Source organism: Lutra lutra, chromosome 10 (assembly GCF_902655055.1).
Source record: "Lutra lutra chromosome 10, mLutLut1.2, whole genome shotgun sequence".
NCBI lineage: Eukaryota > Metazoa > Chordata > Mammalia > Carnivora > Mustelidae > Lutra > Lutra lutra.
Genome location: NC_062287.1, coordinates 88,862,321 through 88,875,095, shown reverse-complemented (window position 1 = coordinate 88,875,095; position 12,775 = coordinate 88,862,321).

The window sequence follows — 12,775 nt, the reverse complement described above, 5'->3', positions numbered from 1 at the left end:
CGTGGAGATGTTACTGGATTGCCAGGAGGCTTTGTTTTTCTTTCTTTCTTTCTTTCTTTCTTTCTTTCTTTCTCTTTCTTTCTCTTTCTTTCTTTCTTTCTTTCTTTCTTTCTTTCTTTCTTTCTTTCTTTCTTTCTTTCTTTTTTCTTTAATGTTCCAAACTCTCTGTCTTGAATACTTACCATGTTTTTGCTCTTTAAAATATTTTAATATTATGCCATGGAATCAATGTAAAAATTAAACACAACTGAATGCTATTTAGTTGTTCTGGATTAAACAAATAGGAATTAAATCAGGAAGGATGGGTAATTCTGGAATATTCTGATAATCTTCAACACAACTGATTATTATAGACCTTGGTTTCTCCATGAGAACAAGGAGGATTATGCAACGTATGTTAATCAATTACAGGATTCAGAAGATGTTTAAACATCTTCTCAGTATGTTCCAAAGTACAGTAAACATCGGGCTTAATCACACACCAACTATAGATAGGCCTTCCTATCTGTAAAGCTTTTTTTCTTTCAAAAATAAAATAAAATAAAATATAATAATAAAATAAATAAAAAGACGATAGATTTGGAAGCAAAGAGATTTGGTTTTAAAACCGGGATAAGCCGGGGGCACCTGGGTGACTCAGTGGTTTAAGCCTCTGCCTTCAGCTCAGGTCATGGTCTCAAGGTCCTGGGATCGAGCCCTGCATCAGGCTCTCCGCTTGGCGGGGAGCCTGCTTCCCCCTCTCTGCCTACTGTGACCTCTCTCTCTCTCTCTCTCTATCAAATAAATAAATAATCTTTTTAGAAAAAAAAAACTGGGATAAGCCATTAAAGTGGGAATTTGGTCAGGTTATTTAACCTCGCTGCAGAGGTTCCTCAGGTGAAAGTGAGTTAATATCAGAGAAGCTACTACTGTCAGTGAGGAGTAGCGTCTCGTACTGTTACATAACTGCCCCATCCAGCTCTGTCATTCAAAGGGATCAGAGTCCTTAGCTACGCAGTCGTCAGTGTCTCTGTTCATGACCTTCGTAATTTGCCTTTTTAAAGCAACAAAACAGAAGTTGCCAAAGTGCCCTCACAAATGATCGTACAACCAAAAGCCAATAAAACTCATCCTGGCTTCCAGATAAGAAACAGACCTTTTGGTTTGTCCCTTTAAGAAATGAGAATTCTGGGGCACCTGGGTGGCTCAGTCGGTTAAGCTGACGCCTTCTGCTCAGGTCATGATTCTGGGATCCTTGGATTGAGCCCCGTATGGGGCAGGGCTCCTTTTCCCTCTCGTTCTTCCACTCCTCCCTGCTTATGTTCTCTCCCTGTCTCTCTCTCAAATAAAAAAATTAATCTTAAAAAAAAAAAGAAGAAGAAGAGAGAAATCAGAATTCAGGATCCACCACGCAGCCAAAAATAAAATAAAAACTCAACAGCAGCTCACTCCTATAAGAGAGGCTTACTACTTTCACCCAATTCATCATTCTGTGGGACAAATCAGCATCACGATAGCATGTTTCAAATTAATTAAAAGACATTTCTTTCCATCCAAGGTATAATCAAGGCAATTTACTTCCAAACATAATCAAGAAATTATGTAAAGCAAGATTAACCATATGAGGAATTTTTTCATGTATGAAGTTAATTGATTTTCATATTTTTTTAATGTTTCCACTAAGGATTCTGAAAGACTGGGTTTTCTAAAATGTCTCAACTCAGCGGAGTTTTGAAATACTTCTCCAAAGGAGATCACACTTTTTGCCAAAAAGAGCTCCGAGGCTGTGGAGGACACTGGGGCACTTAGTGCATTTGTTGAAGACCTGCTGCTACATTCAGGGTTCCTGGAACTCTTGGTCAGAATTCCTTCTGAACATGCCGAAAGGGGCAGGAAGAACAATGAAAACATATCCTCTCAGGAAAGCTTGGAGCAACGCATCTGAACCGTCCAGGTGGGGACGAGACCCTTAGCAGCTCTTAGAATGGGAGAAGAACCAGGGATGAAAGATGCTAGCCGTGTTTGCTCATCTCTGATTTTCTGGGGCAGAAAAACAAAACTGTTCACCTGCAATTATCAGGAGGATTGGTACCTTCTGCCGAGAGCCAAATAAGAGCTTTATTTAGACAGCAGACACAACTGTCATGACAATGGGGATTTGAAAAGGTTTCCCTGGTCCCAAATCTCTAGCTAGCATTTCCATAACCCCTTAAATTTACTTCTGAGTCACTCTAGGGAAGCCCTCTCTGACCCAAATATTGTGGGAGGGCAACACGACAGGACCATGAACAGTCATCATGCACGTTTGCCCGGTATCTTGACAATTAAGGATCCCTTTTATTATAGCTTCTACACACGTCTGTGGAGTCCATGTACTGAAGGAGCTTGCCAATCAAACTAATAGCATTTATTAACAATCCTCTGTTCCCTATGTTTTTAAACTAATACAGGACAAAGAAAATGGCAGTGTAAGCTATGGTCAGTACAGAGCTACCAACATCACTACAGTGATTTGATGTAATCCCAACCAAAATCCAGGAAGAGCGGTTCAGAGACCAAACTCCAGAATCCCAGTTCTGTCACTTGCCAACTGTGTGACTTTGGGAAAGTAACGCAGCCTCCCTGTGCCTCAATTTTCTCATCTGTAAGCTGCTAGTAATAACAGTACCAACCAATAGGGTTGTTAGACTAAATGTGTTAATATGAAGCACTTAGAACACTGAAATGTAGTAAATGCTAATTTATGCTAGCTCTAAGTTTTTTTTAACAAACTTATTTCTCGAAATATCTCCAGGAAATACTCCTAGAAACTTGTATTCCTGGATATTTGGACCTCAGTGAAGGACTTTACACAGAGGCCTTTTAAAAATTCACCTTGGGGTACCTGGATGGCACAGTCGGTTAGGTGTCAGACTCTTGATGTCAGTTCAGGGTTGTGATCTCAGTGTCCTGAGATTAAGGTTGTGAGATCAAGGCTGTGAGATCAAATCCTGTGACAGGCTCAGCACTTAGCGTGGACTCTGCTTGAGTGTCTCTCTCCCTCTTCCTCGGCCCCCACTGCTCGAGCATGTAGACTTGCTCTCTCTCTCTCAAATAAACAAATAAATCTTTTAAACACTTTAAAAAAATAAGTAATTCATCTTGTTTTCACATGACTCTCACCAATGTAATTAATCATACCATTAACACCATCTCTCTGCCCCAGGTGAGATGAAAATAAATATAAGTTATCTGCAGCAACTGTTTCAGTAACACTGATCTAGATCTTTTAAAAATGACTATTTCTTCATTCAATAAGTGTTACTAGGATGTACCCATTATTTCTCTTCCCCCGTTTTATTTGGAAACTCAAGATATGACCTTTTGTCTGATAGAAGACATGCAGTTGGAAGAGAGAGCAGTAATAGAAGGGCAGGAAAAGTCCATTGGTTCCATCAGATTTCTGGGGGAAATAGGTCAAAATGTCCTAACTGGTAAACTATGTTACTATGCCCAGAGAAAATGAAGTATCTAGTAATCTTGGCATAAAGAAAGATCTCTGAAAATGACAGTGGCCTGATCTTTCTAAGCGCTGATATGGATAAGTATCCAGAGAATGAGACAGCTGGGCTGTGCAATCCCCACGCCAGCCATCCTTAGAGCCACGAGCACTTGGGAACAGACTCTGTAGACAGACACCCCCTGCTTCCATCAGTTTCCAATACTGGCTATATGATCTCCCCCTGCCCCCCGGCTTTTTATTCTTAAGAAGCCACTCTGTGGCATGATTTCCTCATTTTTAAATTAGAGATAATACCTGCACCTACTTTATAGGATTTTATAAGGATTAAACAACTTAATGTATGTAAAGCTCCTAGAACAGTGCCTGACACAGACTGTGTTACCTAAGTCTAAACTATTACATTTATTTAAAAAAAAAAAAAAAAAAAAACAAATTCCTAGGTTTCACCCCAGTTCTAGTGAATCTGAATCTGCCATTCTCCTCTGAGTGATTCTGATGTGGAACAGCTTTGGGAACTACAGATTGGCGACTTTATTATTATTTTAAATGAAAGTATCATTTGGTTATTTCCAAATGATATCTCCAGTATCTCCAAATGGGGGATGGCTGGGTCACTGAGTCCATTTAAGTGGTTGCCTTTGGCTCAGGCCATGATCTCGGGGTCCTGGAAGTGAGCCCCACATCCAGGCTCCCTGCTCAGCAGGGAGCCTGCTTCTTCCTCTCCCATTCCCCCTGCTTGTGCTCACTTTCTCTCTCTCTCTCTCTCTGTCAAATAAATAGATTTTAAAAATCTTTTAAAAAATAAAATATCTCTAAACAGGTCAAAAGTTACAAACTTCCAGTTGTAAGATAAGTAAGTCATGGGAATGTAACGTACAGCATAGTGACTATAGCAAATAATACTGTGTTGCCTATTTGAAATTTGCTGAGACAGTAGATCTTACCCCAAGAAAAACATTGTAACTCTGTATGGTGATGGATATTAATTAGACTTACTGAGGTGGTCATTTCACAATATATACAAATATCAAATCATTACTTTATATACCTGAAACTAATGATATATGTCCATTTTACCTCAATTAAAAAAAATTTGAAGAAACAAGCCATTTAACAGGAAGAAGGAAAAAAAAAATATCTCCCAATGGCCAGAAACAGAAATATGAGACAGTTTGATGGATCTAGACCTGCAGTTCTAAACTGAGATCAACTTTGCCCACCCTACCTCGCCCAGCCAGGGCACTCTTGTCAGTTTTCAGAGGAATGGTGCCTGTCATAATTGGAAGGGGAGCGCTCCTGGCATCTATGGATAAAAGCCAGAGATGCTGCTAAACATCTGACATACAATGCATCAGACAGCCCCAAAATGTCAATAGAGCTAAGATTTGAGAAACCCTGATTTGAACCAATGCTTCTCAAACGTTTCTGTACATACAAATTACCTGGAGATCTCATTAAAGTATATATTTTGACTCCAGAGATTTAGGGCGAGGCCTGAGAGTCTGTTTTCCTAACAAGCATCACCGGAGAGCTTGTTAGGATAATCTCAAGTTCCACCCCAGATCTGTTGGCTCAGCATCCATATTGTCACAGTTTCTCTAGAGGACTTGCATGCACAAGAGAGTTTGAGAAACATTGCTCAAAAAAATCTAATCAGATTCATACTCATCCACCAAAGAGAAAGCTATTTTTCAGACATTGACAAAGAATAAGATTGAACCTTATTCTCCAGGCGATTTTTCTTTCATTTAAATGTGATGGAGAACTGTGGGCATTTCATGAGATGAGTCCCTGTGTTGGGTTATTCAGACATTCAGAGTAGGGCTTAGTCAAAGCTCCCCTCCACCCCAGATTGTAGGGGCGTCCTGGGAAACTGAGAGGGAAGAGAGAAGGAGAGAGAGGCAAGGAAGGAAAGAAGGGTAAAAAGGAAAGAAGGGAGGGACGCCTGGGTGGCTCAGTTGGTTAAGCAGCTGCCTTCCGCTCAGGTCATGATCCCAGCGTCCTGGGATCGAGTCCCACATCGGGCTCCTTGCTCATCAGGGAGCCTGCTTCTCCCTCTGCCTCTGCCTGCCAGTCTGTCTGCCTGTGCTTGCTCTCTCTCCCTCTCTCTCTCTGACAAATAAATAAAATCTTAAAAAAAAAAAAAAAAAAAAGGAAAGAAGGGAGGAAGGAGAAAATAAAAGAAAGAAGGAGAGAGAAGTAGGAAAAGAGAGAGAGAGAAAAAGGAAAGGTAGGGATAGAGGGAGGAAGAAAGAAAGGAGGAAGGAAAAGAAAATGAGACCTCAGGGTTTGGGAGATGCCCCACACAAGATTAAACAAAAAAAGTTTTCTTTACTGCAGGACTTCTCAGAGCCTTTAAGGTTCTAATGTGTGATTTGACATTCCAATGAATGTGTTTTAAACATTTGACCATAGAAGCTTTTCACTGTAGAGTATGTCAAGTACTAGAGGAACTCACCTTTGGACATGCTGGTCTAAGTAAACCATTCTACTTACCTGAGCATGGAAAGGACTGCCATGTCCTCTTCCTGGACCACTCAACTCCTAGGTACTTTGCACCCCTTAGGAATCAGAAGAGACACTAATAATAAAAATAACAGGTACCATTTTTAATCAAGCACCTAGAAAACACTGTGATAGAGACTGATACGTATTTTTTTTTTTCTCGTCATCACAGCAACCCTGCAAGGCAGGAATTAATCAATTTACACCATAGGAAAAATAAAGCATGGAGACACTGGGAAAATTGCTCAGATCCACGCATATTAGCGAAGCTAATCCAGCTCCATTTGATGGAACCTTATGTTCCGTGGCACAGAGGTGAAAACCAAGAGCCCCCTACCAGACTCAAATCCCGGCTATAGACATCTGCTCTCCTTGAAGCCCCAACTTCTCCTCTGCTGACAAATGGCCTGGCCTCTGTCTGGATTTTTAACCCACATCTCCCTCAACCTTTTACAGGCTCACCCATCTCCCTCCTTCCCACAAATGAGCCCCTGGGAGGGAGACCCACCGCCTGGGAGCTCAGGCTCGCTCTCAGATTTCCCAGGTGGATTATGTCAGCACATCCGGCTGGAGAGGATGCCCACCCAGCAGATGAAGGTATTGGTGGATGAACAGCTCCCATCTGAGGTGTCCCCTCACCTCACTCAGTACCGAGTAAACTCTGGAGATTTGGCATCTCTTGTCATAGTGGAGAAACAGGCGGTCCTCACACTGGACTTGACTGGACAGCTTATCTTGTCACCTGATCCTCTGCGTTCATTACCCCTCCCCCCATCACAAGCAACATCTGTACAACATCCCACTACTGAGTAATTATTCTGTACCAGGCGCCCTGCTAAGTGCTTACAAGTACCTCTTACAAGCCTAACAGCACCACGAAGTAGTATTACCCCCATTCGAAGAACAGTTAAGTAAGCGCAAAAAGGGTACATTCTTCGCACAATCCCCTAATAACGTGCCGAAGTCAAACTCTGCTCCTCCTGATCCCACAACTCCTCCTCTTGCCCCACTAAGTCCTGAAGACCCTTGATCAAACAGTGAAATGCTCGGAGAACGCTACTGGAAGTGGATTAAAGAGGGAGCACGGAAAAATCAGGCGTGTTGTTTGCTTTCCTCGTCAAAGGCACCTCATGAAGTTTTCTTGGCAAATATTTCCAACGACAGATGTGCAAACCGAGGAAGGTTGCTGTAACACACAATTGTATTTTTCCAGCCAAATTTACCACTAAGTGGGACTTTGGTTTATGTCAAAACAAGAGGCTAAAAGTGGGTGCACAAACTCCAATTTCACAGAGACGTGGATTTGTAAAGAAAGCTCATCAAATCACAACACTGGAAAATGGGGACTGTGGAAAACCACGCACAGAGCCTCAGCCCAGTTTGGGGTGAAAAAGATCATCGAGGGTCCTTTATCCTGGGCTTCGAGACCCTACAGGCCTTTTTCCTCTCAAAAGATGTCCTTAGGATATCAGTTACTTCATCTGTAAAATGAGAAAATGGAACTAAACAGTCTCCAAGTGCCTTCCAACTCCAACTTTTATGTCTCTCTGAAATGGCAAAAACAGTTTTAAATGGCCCACGGGGAGCAGCTTATGGAACATTTCTTGGAAGGAGATGTAGATAGAATCGGTCCTCTCCACACATGGGTTTTTCCATTATCTGTTCAAGCTCAGTTTCCTGCTTCCCTGTAATGGGGACTCCTAGAATTCCCAGTCATTTTTGCTTTTTTGGGACCCACAAATGTTACACACAAGACAAGAGCCCTGGACTCCCCATAACCCACTTGTGATGGGGGACAAGCCGAAGGAGGAAAGAACAAGCCCGGCTCTATTTCCCTGCAACGCCTTCCACCTGTCTCGTCATGTCATGTTGCTCCCTGTACTTCCACACCTGGAAGCACAATGACATTGTCTATTGGCCTTGACCAGTGCTTCTTAAACTATCTGGGGGGACGGGGGACAGTTTTGTTTGTCTGTTTGATTTCCCATCTATCTCAGATAGATCGTTTATAAAATAGAATAAAAGCGAATTACTGGGGGAGGGGAACGAAGTGGTGCCTGGGTGTCATGGCAATTTCAAATTGCAATCAAAGTTTCTAAATGTTGACTCTTCATTTCCCAATTTGGCTTGCCGCAGTCCTCCAGCAAACGGCTCAGAACAAACAGTTCACAGAACCACACAGGACGGCAGCCCACACAGAGCGGTACTGCCCTAAATCCCTTTTCAATTCAATTCCAGACATTTATTAGGCCATTCCGATGTCTGTGCTAGGTGGTGTGGGCACCAATGATATTTAGATGACTGCCTTAAAACCTCTTCCAGATGCTGAGATGAATCCGAATGAGGCTGGGCCAATTCAAAGTGAGAGTGTTATTAAATAATCCATAGGTTTTAACTCGAAAAGAAGGAAGATTGCATGTGGCTTGAGAAATATCACAACCAAGTCAGAAGATGATGTTTAGGAGAGAACAAAACCTCCTATAATATCGTGCCGTGCTGTGTTTGGCAGTTCTAGACAAAGCCCAAACTGCTATCAACATGTTTCTCTTTATCCTGGCTTTAGCCCTGGGCAGTTAAAAGAGAAAGCTGTACAGTAAAAATTTAAGATTTGGCCTCAGGCCCTCTCGTCCACTCACCCTGCCTATAGCTAAGCCCTCATGGTGTCCCCATCCACTCTGCCTCCAGAGCAGGTCCTGAATCCCTCCACCCACCACCATCACCTCTCACCCGGATTACAGCAATGCCGGCCACTTGGCTGGTTTCCCTGCTTCTTCTCCCAAACCCATGAAAACCCCATCAGGCAGAATGGATCTCTTAAGCTAGAAATCACCTCAAAGGTTTAACAAGCAACCCAGTGGCTTCCCATAGCACTGAGATGGAAATCCAAGCCTCCATCATGACCCACAGTCTCTGGATCCCCCCGACCTGTCCGATCTCACCTCCAACAACCTCTGTGTCCCCTCTTTCCACCCCAGCCACATGGGCTTTCCTCTTGCTCCGCTGACCACGGAGTCTGTTCCCCCTTGAGGGTTTTAGCTTGAAGCCTGGGTCAACCAGGAAGACGCTTTCTCCAGGTCCCTGCAAACTGGCTCCATCCTACTGTTCCACTCCCAGCTCCCCTGAAACCTCCTTCATGAGGCATGCCCTTCCCACCCAAATGCTCTCCGCCACTTCACCCGAACAGATGCTCCTCCTAGCATTTGTCAGTAATAGGCATTATGTCTTTTTCCCCGCTTTTGCTGCAGAATGCCAGTGCCTTGCCTATAATAAGCACTCAATAAATATTTATTATCTGAGTTGCTACTTAGTATAAAGAACAATGAATTCACTTTAAAAAAAAAGTGCAGTAAAAGAAACTGAGGGATTTGTTTGCTGACTTCCTTGAGATTTAATTACACGGAGGATTTTGATGAAAAGAAGGAAAAATATTGTAGTACATTATGGCGCTAACGTGTGGGAGTTTCCAGTGTTTACCCCTGTCTCCATCCTGGGGCTTTATTAATGAGCCACTCTCTTGTATGTGATAATGTATTACAATGAGTTCCATTTGGTTGTGGGTCAAGATAAAATAGCAGAGTGTAATTTAAACGAAACGATGTTTGCTTGGTGAATGGCAGACTCATTTAACATTTGCTTCCTTCTTTCTGCACATCAGCCATGCACTCCCCAAGTTGAACAGACCCAGCCTCCCTCCCATCTACTTATGGGAGGAGGTAGACAAGCCAGCTGCTCAGCAATCTAATCCGACCCCTGAAAAATGCAAGAATCAAGGTGGCCCCCCAAACGGCCACTCGTCAAAGACTCACCACCTTGCCTGCCAGCCTTTGAACGATCATGGGTCTCCTGACAGCCACCTGTGCTTTTCTGAAAAGTCGGGCAGGTATTCACCACCTGGTGACTTCTCAGAAGCAGCTCCATGTGCCAAAGCAGGGCACTGGTCCCAAAGGGGTGGCATTCCCCTCAACAGACAACCTTCAAAAGATGGGCAGCACCTCACGCCCACCTGTGTTAACTGCCAGCTGCCCACAAGAGAGGGTGCAGCGGTGGGAATGCCCCTGTTATCTTGGGCTTTCATCGCTGTGGCAGAAAGAAGCTGTTCTTGTGGGCTGAGAGGGACGGATTTCAAGGGTTTCTTTGCCTTTGAGGTCAACCCTTCACTACCACATGATGAACACGTGCCATCTATGGTCTAGCAAAGTGTCCATCAGGGACAAAGTGTCCAACAGGGAACCAGGACAGGCTAAGAAAATATAACCATAACAAACACAGGCAGAAGGCAGAACACAAATGCTATTTGCCATTCATGATACATAATCGAGATGAGCCATCTTTCCCCAAAAGAACATCGAGCTCAACTTGTAGAAAGTTATAAAGCAAGTTGTTTCACTTCTGCCCTTTGCTGCAAAAAAACAGGATTCGAAGCAATGGGTCTAGTTAGCATAGCACTTGGTCACCCCTGGATTTCCTGGGATACTGCATTGACTTCTCTTTCCTGTCAAAATGGGCCACTCTGTAATGTCATAAAGTACATATTTGTTTTTTGTTTTTTGTTTTTTCTTCTCCGACATCTCACCTGAGATGACGCTGGACATGCAGTAGACACTCAAGTGATACTTTGTATTTTCTTCATACTTTCTATTTTGGTCAATCATTGTTTAAAATGCAGTAACTGTCATATTTTGGGGACATGAACATGGGAGCACACTTTCTGCAAAAGGTATTTCATTTCTCAGTCTGAACTATTGTGACGGCATTAGACTGGGTATTTTTCTGTTACGTAGCATATTAGAGTTTAATTTCAGGATGATGAGAAGGGACCCCTTCAGGTGCCATCTGGGTAAAACCCTCTGTGATCCTTGCAAATTCAAGACAAGGACTAAATAGGATACAATAGACTTGTTCAGGGTGACAAATACGGAAGCCATTATGTAAGCGAAGACACGTTCCAGAAGTACTATGACCAGCACTTTACGCAGGCCCTGACATGTAAGCAGCTCACATGTCCTTAGTGTTTCTGCACACAGCAGCATCTCAAGGCCAGCACCCCAGACCTCCTCTGCAACTTGCATACATTCTTCTGTTTTCTTAAACTGCACCGCCTTCTCCAGAGCTCTGTGCACCTGCACAAGGGCAGCCAGGTGTTCAGTCACTTAAACACAGCACAACACAACAAGCAACATGTGCCTCTCTACGTTACACTCGGTGGACTGGGATAAGCAGACACAGATGCTACAGGCAAAGCCACAGCCCAGAACAATAGAAAGGAAGAGAGTCGAGTAAAAACAATGCTGCATGGGTTTTTTTTTTTCCTGAAAAAGGTTAACAAACTCCATTTCAGCAACACAGACTAACCTGTGAAATTTGTTGACATGTGAACGTAAGTCAGATTCACTGCAAAATAACATATATACACAGACATAGAAAATATATGCAAATTTGCATCAATTACAGGACGACACTTTATCCAACTGTTTTAAAGAGAGGCATAAACAAGCCTCTTCAGGAATCAGCTGACCTTTATTTTCCAAGACACTGACCTTCTTAAACCCAAGGATTTAGGAAATCATTTTTGCAAAGGCATCTGAGACCAGGGTTTCAAATAAAAAATGCCCCAGTCTGTGTAGGATTCAAATCCTTCCCAGGTTTTGCCCATCCTTGTGGGGGCAGGAATGGAGGGGGAAGAAGAGAATAATTAGTGATTTTTTTTCTGCTTGGTTGTTAAACACCCTAATTACTTCAAGCATCATTACCACCACTTGCGCATAAGCCGTCCTCTGAAAAGAATTTTCAATCTAAACTAAAATTGATGCTAATTTCTTCTGAGAATATAGCCGATATTAACACAATTTGGAGAGTTACTGGATTTACTTTTTTAATCTTAACAGGGATGTCAATATTCTAAGTGCACAAAATGAAGATAATCCACTAGCATCTGAAGTAGAACCAACAACAACAAAACTCTGGAAAGACTGGCCATTTTTATAGACATGAAAAGTATTATAATTACGTATCATGTGCCATAGCCATTAGTACTGACTTGCCATTATTTTGATACTAAACCGTCCTCTTAGACTTGTTCAGGAAAAATTTACTTACATTAGAATTATATCGTTGTGGGTTTTATCCCCCCAACTTTCGTACTGGATGGAATTACTTTTTCTAATTGTTCTCTCGATACCTCAACATTCTGGCCTTGCTTGTACAGACATTTTGCATTCATTTCTTTACCATAAATTCAATGGACTAATGAATCATGACGTTAGTTATTTGTTTCTATCGCAAACTGCAGCAAAGGAAGCAGACACTAGAAAAATATTAGTTGAATGAATAAATCTTCATTGATCCATGTTTAGGGCACTCAACCTGGATTTTGTAAGTCAATGACGCCCACGGTGAGAACCAAGATGTTCAAGAAACAGTGCTTCCTAAAGCTGCAAGAATGGTGGGATCTGGCGCTTGCTGTCGGGAATGGGAGGGATGCGCGCACACAACTAACTCAAGGCAGAATGAGGCAAGTGCTAACGGTGTGACAGATGATATCAGGGATCAGAAGAGACGAAATTATATCTGGGTGAGAGAATGAAGTCTCCATGAAGGAGGTGAACTCTGGGATCCATCTTCAAGGCTGAGCAGAAATGAAGTCGCCAGAAATGAAGGGTGACCATCCAGAAAGAAAGACCAGTAGGAAGGAAAGCGTGAAGGTGGCAGCTGCGTGTGGTCTGTTCCATCTGCTTCATGGGCATACACAGACACAGGGCTGGAATGCTAATTTGGGGAGTTTTTAAATAA